This window comes from Conger conger, chromosome 4 (genome assembly GCF_963514075.1).
Source record: "Conger conger chromosome 4, fConCon1.1, whole genome shotgun sequence".
Lineage (NCBI taxonomy): Eukaryota > Metazoa > Chordata > Actinopteri > Anguilliformes > Congridae > Conger > Conger conger.
In genome coordinates, this window is record NC_083763.1 from 27,230,281 (window position 1) to 27,236,280 (window position 6,000).

Genomic DNA, 6,000 nt, shown 5'->3' on the forward strand with positions numbered 1-6,000 from the left:
CAAAACACAGATAGTGACACAACATGACAGTCCCTGCTGCCCTGTGCGCATGATAGTCTGATAGTCGTCCCTTACCCAGCGTGTGCATTTCAGGGTACAGTGGTTCAAAAAATGACCCAGTGCCAACCAACAGCTTTCAGGAAGAATTTAAGATCTAAGAAACAACAAACCGTGACACATCCCCAAAATTTCATTCCAGGGATTTTGACTCTGGTTCTGATTTTCTTTTTTATCAGATAGACTCAGCAAAGTCCTACTGAGTAATATTTTCCATTGAAATGCAAACATGCTGAAAGATTTCGGAAAAAGTATCGGCGACCTCTGCCGTTATCTCGATGCGGAGAAGGACAGGCTTAGATGCTTGCTTGGCAAATTACTTGACACACTCCAGAGCCCTTTTTTCCACCCTGGAACCTCAGTTGCCGTCCGAGAAAACCAGGAAAACTGAAACCAAAGAACAATAAAACCATCTAAGTGAAAAGCAAAGCATTTCCTATCTGATGAAGAAATATGACCAACCAACCATATTGAAGTAATTAGTTACAGTGAAACTTATTTATTACAGCAAATCCAGTGCATGCCACACTCAGACACCCAGAAGTTTGTTGGGTACACAATATGAGATTATCATGTTTAGGCCATTGTAGTGCACTTACTTTAAAAGTAACCCCACCTCTATCTTAATACCCATTCCTGGGAAGGCCGCAATACTGGACCTAAACAAATCTCATCTTGACTTAAAATTATCATAATACATCAAATTAGAGGATGGCAAGATATGAATGAGTTGTTCCTCTTCCTACCTATACCGGAGCTGGTTTAAGTCTCAGTGCTGGGCAGGATTTTTAAATCACTATGGTAACAGGATATACAGCTTGAAAGTGTTAAAACTCACGCTTTTATCTGTATAACCTATTTTAAGCAACAGACAATAGTGTGGGGGGACCTCACCTTCTCTGAATTTTGGAAATCCACATACTACAAGAAATAAAGTAATCACAGTGTCCTTTTCATGACAAGTGTACAGTGGACCAAATGCATAATAGTTTCTCATTCTAAAAATGTGCTAACACGGAGAAACGTTGAAAGAATGTCCATTGTTTACTTAAAATGTATCTGCAGAAAGTATCATTGTTGTCTGTTTCGCTATTGTATACTTCTACAAAAATACTTGTACATAGAAATGCTATTTATCTATGTTTTGTATAGGCTAACATGATAAGCCCAAGTACAACCGTTTATGAACAGTATTTATAATTTCGCTGCAGAAAAAATGCGTTACCACCATCCGTGTGTAAAAGAATTCAGTATAATTTCAGCTTATCAAAGAACCGGCAATAGGCATGTCATTGAAGTGACAACTAAAAAGTATTTTAGGTAATGATATTAAAATTTCAATGGTGTATAATTTGTTAGGCTTGTATGAAACAACACAGCATATTTATCACTTGTCATTTATCACTAACGAAACTATCATTTTCAATACGCACGTGTAGTCTGCTTTGGCATTTTATGCCAAAAAAGGTTGAAAAATGTATCTGATGCCAACGTCTAAATAGAGGACTTCCTTTGGACAGTGAAAACGCTTGACAATGCAATAGGGAGCATTTTCAGTCATGTGACCCCATTTTATATCAGTGAGCATCTAAAGACATTCTCAAAATATTTTATTATTATTCAGTATGCTGATAAGCAAGGAGCCAGCCTGCTTTTGAATAATAAATAGCTTGTGAAATTATGGAATATTTTTGACTTGTTGAGGTTGGGTATTTGACAAATACTTTAATCAATGGATCTCAATAAATATATTAGTATATCTTCTCAACCCACTGCTGTCTGAGGATAGCTGCAAGGAGAGGGAGTTTGGGACAGAGAGGTAGGGGAGGGTAACAGGTGGGGGGAAGTGCAAACACTTTTTTCCAGGATAAAAAGTGTTGTATAGTTTAGTAAGCAAAATGCAGCATTGTACACTTTACAAGACCCATAATATTCCATGTGTCCTTTTGGAGGTCATTTTTGGAAAACCTTGACATAGATGCAGGTCATATTGTCCTCAAATTTAAGAATGGATTTGTCCAGTGTTGTGATGAGGTTCCAATGTGTTTCTAAGGGCACAAGCCACAGCTACAATAATCTGTATCCAGTCAAAAATCTTTTCAGTGAGAAAAAAAACCTTCCACTTTCACTGTGTTTCAGCTTCTGTAACTTTATAATATTTAGAGTAATTCTGACTCTTGGAAAACAAACCCAAAAGGGTTACCTTTCAGAAGAGACCAGGATTATGTAGACAAAAGGGTTCAAGAATAGTAACTATTTTATTTTGGGTATGTCATTTTTAAGCTTGTGTCAAGAAAAGGGGCGATAGTTAAGGGGTTAAACAGCTCACAAGCTTTTTGTGTCAGGGCCTGGTTTAGATGGATGGTATACATATGCTGTAATCAGATAAAAGTGGTGTGTTTGTCCTGTGCTCTTCCCCATAGTCCCAAAGTGAATGTTTAATCATCGCGGAAATGGCCAACCTGCTACCTGCATGCATGCTAGAGGAAACAATCTTGTGCATTCAGAAAAATTAAATTAAGATGCCATGGAACATTCAGCATTATGCAATTCCCAGTTTCTGTAGCCATGTACGTCTTCACTACAGTGTGGAATGAGCAAGTTTTTTTTTTTCCCCAGACTATTTCCATTAAATCTTTACTAAGTAAAGTACCAGAAACATTTTGAAATAGTTTTTTCTCCACATGAATGCTGCAGTACCTCTATTGTTTGCATCAGACAGAAGGGGTTTATTTAGTTGTATTAGGTTTCTTAATGGATTATCTCCCAAAGATCTTTTGTTTTGGTTTCAGACAGAGATGAATGTTGGCTTTGTTTGGAATTGTATTATTGTATTAAAGCCACAGATGTTTAACTATTTTTCTGTTTTCAATTCGAATGCAGGGAAATAACTTGTTTCAGAGGCTGCATTTTCGTAAGCTAAACCTAAGGCAGTAAAAAATATTTCCTGTCTTCATTTCATATAATAAACTTCCAAGAAACCAACATAAATTTGAAAAATAAGAAAGTTACTTTGGATAAACTGTGAAGAAATACACTGCTTGACTGGATGATACATTAGATATATTTTAATGGCCATATACCTTTTCTGTTTCAACAGAATTTGGGGGCAAACTCAAATGAGCAGTCACTTCTGCTCCTAGTGCATGCATTCAAGCTTAGCATGCTATTATGACTTGCTATTATGAAGATGTTTAGTAATACATAAACACTCAGTGAGCACTTTATTAGGTAGACCAGCTTGTTAATGCAAGTATTTGATCAGCCAATCATGTGGCAGCAACTAAATTCATAAAAGCATGCAGACAAGAGGTCAAGAGGTTCAGACCCAATGTCTTTGAGTGAAGTGACTTTGACCGTGGAATGATTGTTGGTGCCAGACAGGGTGGGTTGAGTATTTCAGAAACGGCAGATCTCCTGTGATCTTCACGCACAAGATTTTGCAGAGAATGGTGTGAATAACAAAAAGCATCCAGTGATCAGCAGCTCTGCAGGCAGAAATGTGTTCACTGAGTGTCGATCAAAGCTATGTGCAAGTGTGACATTGTTCCAGGAGGACAGGATCTCTGTGAATACTGGGATTCCTGGGAACTGGAAATCTATAATATTGGTCAATGTTGCCTGTTCTGACCTGAAACTGAAGCCATGGTGCCAGACCATGCAATCAGGCATGCTCCAGTTTGAAATGTGTGCATTCTGTTATTTATGCGATCATTTTCACACCGACTTTGATGTCTACATTGCTTTATCTGTGCTGCAAAGCAATTTAAATCCTGATGATCCAGGTTATTTACATGTAACCTAAGTAGAACTACAGTTTTTTTCACATTGTTTCAGTGCTTCAATCTCTACCTCTTTTAATAAGAGCTATGAACTATAGACTTACCGTGAAACTATACCATTAATTTGCATCTACTTTAATTTTAGAGGTCTCAAATGACACTTATTTGAAAGTTAAAATTCATGTGAAATTTTCCCTGGCATTCTTCTTAATAATAGTTTAAGTCCATAATAGCCTACAACTGGTGCAGCTGAAAACCATCTACTCTCGCCAATAGATTTTGAAGCAAAAAATAAAACAAAAAAGGATTTAGGAGCTCCCATCGAAAGCTCCTAAATCCTCAGAATGGATATGAACTTGCAATTCTGCTTGGCTGTTTCTTGTCTTTCTTTCTGCCATCTTTAATGCATACCCAAAGAGAATTAGTGGTACAATCACAAACAGAAGTTCCAGTGTGCTTATGGATCCAAGCCAATTAAAGCTGCACCAGCCTTTTACAGACCCTTGTCAAACGAAATGGTATCATTCGAGTAACTACATAAAAAAGTAAGCCTTAATGAATCAGATTGATGATCAGATCGCCCGCTTTATATGTGAACATGCTTGATTGAGCTACAGGGAGATTTGACAAGCGTTTTTCACAACTCCTACAATGTAGGTTGACTACTATAGGAAGCAGCCTGCTATGGATGCTAAATAAATTCATACCATGTTTTGAAAATGACAACTTAATCATGACAACCACTCCAAACGCCAACAGTTCCTTGAAACATAGCCAATATTATGATCATAAATATTATCATCTTCATAAATCAGTGTCTCACTCTAGGTCTTTACAGACACTTTTTTCCAAACTTTTGCCGTTCCACTTTCAGTCTGAAAGTCAGGCAGCAAGGCGATACTCCTGCTTTTGATGCGGCGTAGAATAGAAGCCATACGCAGAAAAACAGCAGCTGCTCGCGAACAAGAGTGAACGTTGAAGCCTATTGTTCATTGTACAATGTACCATTTAAAAAAAAGGTAAATAGTCAACTGCAGTCAAGTGAAACCGTGTCAATGCAACAGATGTAAAAAGAAAATAGAGGCTGATACAGGAATGTGGCTTGGCAGCGCTGTGCATCGGGACAGTTGTCTCACATTAACACACTATTTTTTGAAACACAAAGATACATTGCTGACAGAAGTAGGCTGCATTTGTCTGCATTCCGTGCATACATGTGCAAAGTATTAGCTACACATAACAGGCGCAATACAAAAGTAGGCTACAATGCAAAATTATGAAATGTGTTAAATGTGTACCTGTAGCTTATGTATTTGTTCATTCATTTAATGAACAGAGGTAACGTTACACGCCGGCGCAAAGGCATTTACTCTCCCGATCAACAGAGTGAGGGTGTGATAATGGGGTGAAGGAAGCTGTTCTCTGGAGAGTGCACATCCAGACCTGGCAAGACCCATGGCACCACCACGGCTGCCAGCCCTTGCGGCCAACAAATAAATACGTCTCGGAATGATCCAGCCTCCAGCCTCCAGCGAAAGCCAAAATTGTAATGTTACCATAAATTTGAAATGAAATAGGCACACTCCGGCAGTGGCGGAGCAGATAGTTCCAGATGTTTGTGTGGTGTGTTTTCTCAATTTCTGCAGCGAGTTTCGGAATTTATGTAGGCTACTACGCATCACGGGACCGAGAAGTAGGCTATAATGAATGTGTTTTACGATGCCCACTGCAATGGCCTTTCCATTCCACTGAAACTTAGGCCTACCGTTCAATGATATATTAATTTTTAACCGTCAAGAGCATCTAACAGATACTACAGCTTATCCCTAACAGGTGGTTTATCTCATTTCAGCCCATTCTAGACTTTACAATGGTGAATGTGAATAAAATGTATTGAGGAAATGATGGCCAGAAATAATGTAGCCTAACCTGTCCACAGGAATTGAAGTACAAAAATAAATAATAGATAATTAAAATATTCAAGGATAAAATATTCAGACATCCTCCTTCAACGTTTTAAATATTTCTTTTTTTTTTTTTTACACAATAGGCCCCATAAATGTGTCTTGGGTGACAAAACATGTTGTAGTTACAATATAGCAGCAATATTCTCCTGAAGTTGCCTATTAGCTCTGCAAATGGTGATTGTATCTTTAATGCA